This window comes from Cryptotermes secundus, unplaced genomic scaffold, assembly GCF_002891405.2.
Source record: "Cryptotermes secundus unplaced genomic scaffold, Csec_1.0 scaffold722, whole genome shotgun sequence".
NCBI lineage: Eukaryota > Metazoa > Arthropoda > Insecta > Blattodea > Kalotermitidae > Cryptotermes > Cryptotermes secundus.
In genome coordinates, this window is record NW_019729219.1 from 3,647 (window position 1) to 13,165 (window position 9,519).

Consider the following 9,519-nt stretch of genomic DNA (forward strand, 5'->3'; position numbering starts at 1 on the left):
ATCATCGTCGGCGAAATTTCTATCACGGTTTTCATTGACCATGTAACGTAATAAAAATACCATTTCAGCTTGGACCTTCCACGGTTTGATATCTGCAACAGCAACTCCACTTCTTCTCATATGTCACTGTCGTCGTAGAGCATCTCTGTGATCTCTGTAATTTCACCCAAGTACATTTAGCCTCGTCATCTGAAAAAGAGAAAACAATATATTTCATAATTAATTAATTAGTATGAATTGAACATTAATGAGTGTGTATTTCTTTGTTTCAGGTATTTGGCATCTGGGGATAGCTACAAAAGCATTGGCTACAGTTATAGGACAGGAGATCGAACTGCAGCTAAAATTGTGACCGAAGTCTTAATTGCCATTTGGAGAAATATGCAACAGTTGTATTTACCACAACCTACAAGGGAAATGTGGATCTCGATTGCCTCAGATTTTGAAACACGATGGCATTTCCACACAGCTTGGGAGTCATGGATGGAAAGCATGTTGCTATCAAAAGGCCTAATAAATCTTGATCCTTATTCTTTAATTATAAACACGATTTCTCCATCGTTTTAATGGCAGCTGTCGAAGCACACTACAAATTCACTTTCATTGACGCAGGATCCATGGGACGATTCAGTGACGGAAGTATTTTTTCGAGTAGTCAGTTGGGCAGAAAACTGGATAAGGGAACTCTAAAACTTCCTCCACCTGCTGATCTGCCCTCCTTCGAACATGCATTGACATACGTATTTGTAGGGGATGAGGCATTCCCATTGATGCCAAACTTAATGAGGCCCTACCCAAGGAGAAGAGTTATGGGAAGCTATGAAAATAAGGTGTTCAATTATAGGCTTTCACGAGCAAGGCAAACTGTTGAATGTGCCTTTGGAATCCTAGTTTCGTGATGCCGAGTATTCCAAAGACCATTTGAAATTAAAGTTACTAGCGTTGTCGGCTTCGTAAAAGCAGCTTGCGTTTTGCACAACTATTTACGAAGTAATGCGGTCATAAGTTGTGATAATGAACAAAACGGCTTGGATGAGAATTTACCAACAAGACAGCTACTTCCGATTTCAGATAATCGTTCAATGAGTGTCCAAGCTGCTTTTTCAGTTAGACAGAAATTCACTGAATACTTTAATTCAGTCGTGAGTGTGCCATGGCAAGAAGAGAGTGTTTCTCGGGGACACTATTGAATACTGATTGATTTATAGTAAAAAAAAAGTGAAAAATGCTCTATAATAGGTACCTCTTATAATGAATCACATTTAAATGTTAATTTATATATAATGTTTAATATTAATTAGAATAATAATTAAATTACATCCATAATAAATAGCATTATGTTAAGGTGTTCATTATTCTTTGTTGAACGGTATTCATTATCCATTCAAATATTACTCATCTTATAGGTAGTCGTATTATAAAAATATTTTGGACGTACTTACCCTATGAGTTGAGCTCCATTTCGATCGTTCTCCAAATTTCTTGCTTATATTTACTCTTCATATATTGCGAATGGCTGGTGTCGTATAACAGCTCCATAAGTAAGTATGTAAGCAAGTAAATGACAGGCCGTCCAATATAAACAAGGTTAATACACATAATCAAATTATTTACATGTTTCGGCCCTTCGGGTCCATCTTCATGGCCTCAACAATAAAAGGAAATTGCTTTATAATTGAAATAGTTCTTAATATGATTATGAGTTATACAGATATACACAATACGTCAAAATTGTAGACGTTCGAAAGCTATTAACAAACAGGTGGCTTGTTGCACCTCTTATCTTCTGTCATATTTTTCTGTTGTTCTGTTGTTAAATGTCTGCAAGTACAACAAAAGAGAAATATATTTTTATATTTATCATATGACGTCATCTTATAATAATAACTAATAACAGAGAGGTTGGAGGTTCTGTTGAATCCCTGCAGTGTCAGGATGTGGTGGACTGAAGGCTGTTAAGGCTATGTGAGGTGTGAATTTGTATGTCAGCTGTATTCATTAGCGCATGCGTAGTGCTATGTGTTATGACTATTTAAAGAAGCGTGCTTCTTCTGCTTTGTGTTCTTCTATAACTAAATTTGATTTCTTTACAAGTAGATGCACAAGTTTTATTTAATATTCACAATCTTTCCTTTTCTGCGCAATGTTTTTATATGCTTAATATCTTCCGTGCACCTTATTGGTGTCTACTCTTTAGGATGTGCGCACAAATAGTAGTTTCTTCTTCATAACAAACAACAATGAAGATGCTGCCTTTGCCAAGCACATCCATGGATTATGTCCAACAAGTCAATAATAGAAGTCAAAGAGTTAGTCAAGCAACCAGATAGCCCGTGAAACAGTCAGTCAACCAGTTCTGCAACAAGCAAGCTAGTCACTGAGACACTTGCCTAGCTAGCCAGGCAATCACTGAGCAAACCACTCAGTTAGCCAAGTAAGTGAATAACAGCGTAGCCTACTTCAGTCTACGGAACTTTGTGTTTATGAGAACAAGTCTCATCCCCTTCATTTGCCTCACATAATCGGATATTTCATCTGCTTGTGTCAATATGCTGCCCTTCGGCCTTTGCTTTTCTTGGCAGCACAAGCTGCTCGCTCTGGATGTGACCGTTGGCGTCACGTGTTTGTTTATCGCAGAGACTGACGGCCCGGACACCACTTCGATGCGACACTTAAACGTCTTCTACTTGGGGCAAAAGGATCTTCTTCGTTTTGTTATGAAGTAAACTATAACAATCCAAACGTTATTAACTGCGCGTTCTTAGCAGCGCTGTTTCAGCTACGAGAGGTTTACAGTAGCGAATGAGGTAACAGATCACCATGGATAAGGTAGCGAAAATTCGTATACCCACATGTTTGATATTTTTTAGAAACTGAAAAAGGATGCATGTTTCAGATTAACCATGGAGTTAATTATTGCTTTATACTGTCATTAATTAGGCTCCAGAGCGCTGTTAGTGAAAAAGGTTATGTTGCAGTAGTGGTCCGAAAGAACAAGTATGAACTTTTACAACATCTTAAAATGTAATTCTGATCTTATAGCACATTGCCATTATAAAGCTAATTTCCCTCCTCGTAGTAAATGCAGTCTGCACTGACTTTGGTATTAGCTAATGGAGACTTCAGCAATGCGCAGTCAGCTATTTGTTGCTGCACAAGAACAAGCAAGATTTTATTCTGCACGCGAATATTAATTAATTGATTACTATTAGGCTCTCAGCAAATAGATTCAGATTCACTCTCCATTTGAATAACTGATATTCAAAATCTTATGCTTTTCTTTACTACCTTTCAGCCCAAAAATTTTAACTTTGTGCTGTATCATAGAATACGAAATTTAAAATGTATACACATAAAATTGTATATCCTCTTTATACTGGGGTATGCGGTAGCGTAATTGGTTGAGGCACTATGCTACAAGCCGGAAGGTCGCGGGATCAAGTCCTCATAGGTGGATATTTTTAATTGACCTAATCCTGCCAGCCTCATTATGACCCTGGGGTTGACTCAGCCTTTAACAGAGATGAGTACCATGCATGTTCCTGGGGGTAAAGGGCGGCCGGCGTGTAAGGCTAACAACCTTACCGCCATCTATGGGTCAATTTTCTAGAGAAAACGTTGGATTCTCGACGTCTAACAACACTATGGGCCTCCAGGGCCTGTTAGAGGGATAGCTGTGCCTTCACATTTATCTTTACCTGTTTATATGTGTGTGAAACTTGATCTCTCACTTTAAGGAGAGTGTTCATACACGTGGTCTTTCAGAACAACTTGCTGAAGAAGATACTGTACCTCGTCTCAAGAGAGATTAAGTAGCTGGAGAACAAAGAAACTTACTCAGTGAGAAACTTCCTACTAATATATACGGTCACCTTGCAATTTCTTCACGGGTTATGTAATGACCCTTCTCGAATTTCACGCGTTATATTCTATAAAATCGTAAGTTTATTTCAAGTGATAGAAAGGAGAACTATGTAAAAACGGCCGTAACCGACTTTAAGATACTATCTGTGGATAGCCTACGGAAAATGAGGAACCACAATATCCTTGCGCCAATACAGCTCGTCTCCGGACTAAGAAACCAACTCAGAACTTTCTATGTTCGAAACATGAATATTAACTATTCGATGATGAGTGTGTCGGATATTGTTAGTGTGAGGACTGAGGAAACTTAGGAGAGAGGGGAGAACTGTGTTCCACGGGAGGGGGGGATGAACAGTGCTTACAAAATCTGATCACAGTGTCCAAATATAAAGAGTCGGCTCCGTGATGAATCCGAAAAAGATTAGATTTTCACGTACGTCTTCTAGTTATTAGATGTGAGAATTAAACTGAACAAGCTCGGAGACTGTTCAATGACGGGCGATCCACCAGGTTTGTATGAGAAATGAATAGGCTGTCAGCTAAATAAGTATAAGTCGCTCGGAGAAGCCACTGTAATATGGGAACTGATGGTTGGCTGGATTCAATAAACTGGTTTCTTAGTGTTATTCCTTTACTTACTCCACCAGTCTGTATGTTGGTTAGTTAAGTTACATAAATACCAAAAACTGTATTAATTAGTCGCATAATATCAGGAATTGCTAGCCAAGAAAATTCTGAGATGGGAGTTACTTCTTTGCACTGTTACCTTTTACAATAGCTGCCATTTTATTAGATATAAAATCTTCTCTTAACTGAATTTTTGGAACTACTTTCCTGAGAAGAGTAGACTTGTTAGCTGAGATAACTTTAAAAGAATTACGAAAAGCGCAGTGACACAAAAATCTATTGTTAACTCACTTTGAACTCAAAGTCTCTTAGAGACGCCGACATCTTGACAGAAGTAACAGTGCAAGAATTATGAATAGAACAGCGGTACAAACTCTATTATTAACTGAACTCTTGAACTCGCTTCTTTAGACACGTAAACCTGTTGGCAGAGATAACGTTAAAGAGTTAAGAACGGCACAAATTATTTTCCCGTTGTATTCCTTTCAGTACACCACGCCCAAGCACAATGCAGGTAAATTGAGTGTGGCTTCAAGATATCTACATGTGATTTCATCTCACTGGTTTATGTAAATCGCTTCTGGGCCGCGCCATAGCTCAAGCGGTTAGTCGCTGGCTTCCCACCGCGGCGGCCGGGGTTCGATCCCGGGTCTGGTGGACAAAGTTACGCTGGGGCGGGTTTTCTCCGAGTACTTCGGTTTCCCCTGCCAATCTTCATTCCACCAAATTCGCCACCATCATAATCACCCGGGGCAGGCTACAATAGGCCAATCAGTGGCCGCCGTGCCGAGTGGACCCAGTTGGACTCCATCCCACACTAAGCGGCTTCTTCGTCTTCTTCTTCTTCATCATCATCTCTTTTCGTAATAAGCACTCTGGCCTGTTTCTCATAGAATTATTCCGGAAGCATGGATCTTATGTAGAAACCGCCTTTGTGGTCTAGTGGTCAGAATTCCTGGCTACAGATCCAGAAGACCCGGGATCAATTCCTGGTGGTACTATATTTTCTGTGAAATAGTGAGTATGGAACGGGGTCCACTCAGCCTCGTGAGGATAACTGAAGAGCCATTTCAAGGTCTAGAAAACCGATATTAACGGCCGTGGGAATCCGTTGCGCTGACCACGCGACACTCTCAGTCCTGTAAAAGTTGCCACTAACTTCGCTGACAAGCGGCGGTCGCTCGGTCGTATAGTTCGCTTGTGAACTAAAGCCACGGAGTTTGTATGGATCTTACAGATAGCTGTTAGGATCCTTCGGACGGGGGATGAGCTCTTTCGAAAGGCCTCTACCTATACAGGACAGCACGAACACACAAGAAATGCAGACACCCATGTTTCGAGTGGAATTCGTACCCACGATTTCAGTGTTTTAGCGGGCGAAGACATTTCATAACTTAGGTCGTGCGGCCACTGTGATCGGCTCATTTAAATTTGAGCTTATAATGTATAAATACCAAACAGAAACAAATAAATCCACAATTTTAATTGTCCACATCTCCGTACCAAATTTTATCAATATTCGATAACTGTTTAGGAAATATAACATGGAAACCCACATAATATATATACATATACGTATATTGTGGCGTATAGACCAGTTGCTAGACAAAGGCCGCGAAACAAACAACGATACAACAGCCGCTGTTAGGCACCAGCCAGGGCTCCAATGGGCTTGCTGAGTAGCGATCAAGTGGGAACTCCAACAGACACACACACAGCAATAGCAAAGCTGTGTTTGCTGTTTGTCTGTGTCGAGGACTTATAAACGCGGAGAAGTTCAGGGCTTAGTTCAATCATGTAAAATATCTAGATGTAATCTTTAATAAGGCCGGTCACGGTAGCTGAAAGGTCTAAGGCGTGCAATGTTTTCGCTCGCTCAGAAGCCGGGATCGTGGGTTCGAATCCCACTCAGGGAATGGATGTTTGTGTGCGTTTTTCTGTGTTTGTGTACAGGTAGAGACCTGATCATCCGCCCAAGGAGTCCTACCGAATGTGTATTATCTAGAAAAACCGAAGTGAACGGAGAAGTTCATGGAGGTAGGCCTAGGTCCACTGGGGCTGTAGTGCCAAGGAAAAAAAATATTTAATAAGAGAATTACATGGACACCGCGCATAGAAATGAGGGAAGCCAAGGCCTTCAGAACATTTATTAGAATCTATTCCTTATTCAGAAGTGAGCGTTTAAGCGCCAACATTAAACTAACCTTCCATACGGCACTGATCAGATCACTAACGACTTATGCTTGTCCCGCCTGAGAATCTGTGGCGGACACCTACCTCCTAAAATTGCAGCGCCTAAAAACAAGATTATCCGCACCACTGAAAATTTCCCAAGGTGTACACTGGCCCGCGACTTGCACACACCTTTCGATCTTCCATATGCATATACGAGTATAGAACAAAATTATTCAGGCGATAAGCAGAAGTCATACAAATCCAAGCAAATGAACATGTTCGCAGCATAGGACAAGGCGAAGCCAGACATGCAAAATATAAGAGAGTTAAACATGGCGGTGATCAAGCTTACGACCGTTCAAGTGACTAAACTGCCGTTGTAGCATAAGATATGTAAGATAAACGTGATCTGCTTTGCAAATCCTGTACTGAAAGATGACTTATTAGTGCAAAAGGAAGAATTTTCAATAACATGATATATGTGCGATACGTACACTTGACGAAAGACCAAGCATATTCATACGAGACAAACCCATCTTCTCGTCAGAGAGGATATTACGTGAGGACAATGACCTCAAGGGTTCAATTGAAAAAAAAAAATCTCTGGTCGTGAATCTCAAGGTGCTTGATTCAAAGACGATTTGAGTGGCGGTAAACCGCCAGTCGTAAAGTAACTTTGACTTTGAGCTTAGATCAGTTGTGGGATATGTGCGAGACGGTGGGGACGCAAGCGGAGGACAATGTGAAGGGCCGTTACCAGGAGACGACTAGCGAAGAACTGGAGGTGGGTGCGAGATGGCCGCCAACCTGGGAGTTACTCGTAGTTATAAGGGAGTCTGTGAAGAGAGACGTAGAAGATTGCATGTGCTGCAGTTGCAGTGATCTGTAGAGTGTAAGACTGAGGTTGTCAGAGTTATGTGCAGTAACGAGTCTTGTGTTAAAGTGGCCGGTAAACTAATTTCCAATCCAAACCGCGTCTATAATCACACTCCCTCAGGTGACAATATACATATATATATATATATATATATATATATATATATATATATATGAAACCCTGATTCATCATACTTTAATTTAGGCAAGAAGGCTGTAGAGACTGCGAAACTTTTCAGGGAACATTGTCATTGTACGCACTGTAAGACGCTTTGTCACACACTCTGCAGGTTTGTTTCTATGAAATAAAAGGATGAAGTTAAAGATGAGAGAGGCTAATTATCTGGAAGTCCCACAAAATGAGAGAAGAACAGATAACCAAACAAAGAGATATGTAAAATGAGAGATAGAAGCAAAGAGGGAACAAGAAAAGAAAAAAAAGAGAAAGAGAAAGTCATTCAGGAAAAATACAACATATTAATTACAACGAAAACGTAAAAAAGAAAGAATGACAAAAGAGCGGGAAACGGAATAGGGAGAGAAAACTAATACTAAAAAGGAAAGGGTGTTACATAGTAATAAACTAAGATACAGAAGGGAAGGAAAGAAAACGCACTACTTTAAATGTTTAGAGGCCCTTTGTGAAAGCTATCTTCTTTCCTAACTTCAGGTTGGGTTAATGTTAGAACATTTCCTTCAGGCAAGAATTTCAGTCTTTACAATAAAACAATTTTCTGATGTCATTTTTGCGCTCGGTCGTCTGAAGTCCTGGGACGATGTTGCCACACCAGGTCACACTCATTTTCTCTCGTCACCGCTATGTTTCTTGAATGACGTGTCATTTACCGTCTCCATTTTGTCATTTTTTCCCAAGCACAACTGCTTCATAGTTAAGCTGTTAAACGTAAAGTAGCGCATAGGCAGGGGCATTCCCTTTCTGCACGTGGTCCATGTTGCACTCCGTCATGTATATTCTTCATGAGTGACTTCAGATGATATAATTAACTATATCGAGCGAAATTATTCTTAAAAAATTAATAGACGCTTAATTAGTTACAGTATTCACTCTCGTTTATGGAACCAGAAGTTTCAAAGACGCATCCAGTTGTCGGATCTTGTAGACCCGGTAAGGAATTTTTTAGTTCCTTAAAAGGCGGTGAATTTCTTGACCAGCATAACGACAATATTATGGTGTATGCAGCATCCTTTTGCACTTTTCATATAGTGTCGATTAGTTTTTTGTAGTCTCACGTGCCCTTCGCCAGGGTTCCATCTCACGTGTTCGGCAATCCGTTGCTTCGGGAAAGCTCCTTATAGATTACAGCGGTAACGTGTCTCGTCTCATCCGTTGTTACTCAACGACAATTCGTTGCTACGATTTGTCGTTGCGGGAACTCCACAGTTTCTACGTATTCGTTGTCGTGGAAGTGCCCGTTCCGATTGTAGCGGCTGTCGCGGTGACTGACGTAAGGTAACGCGTCACAATACAGTCTTTGGATAGAATATAATTTTAATTAATGAGAAAGCAGGTGGTACATAGGATTTAAGGGCTAAATATCAGCCTATTAAGAACTGGTCATGAAGCATAAATGACGCACTCCAAAATGCTTTTTTCTTCTAAAATATCGAGGACAAACAAAAAATATCTCAAAATGAAAGTCGATTCCATAGGCGAGCATCAAACCTGGAATTTCCGGAATAAACGCAAATAGGATAAGTGCCGTATAAGCATGCCTAGTCTTATACATTTACATACGTTTCGTATTAGGATTTCATATTTACAGAAAACACTGCCACTCCATGTGAATACAATCAATTTACACGAATAAAACGCTATATCAATGGATGACGTACAGCGAATGAGGATGTATAATTAATGCATAATTTAAAACGGCGTACGTTCAGGCCTCATAATTAAAGCCGTTGAAGTAAAGGGTACTGAAATATTTTAATTGAGCCTGTATGAATTTATGGGGC

The 9,519-nt window shown here is 40.2% G+C and overlaps 1 pseudogene; it reads left to right on the plus strand.

Moving 5' to 3' along the window:
* The first annotated feature begins 527 nt into the window (after positions 1-527).
* Positions 528-1,246, plus strand: LOC111865534 (annotated as a pseudogene).
* The last annotated feature ends 8,273 nt before the right edge of the window (positions 1,247-9,519 follow it).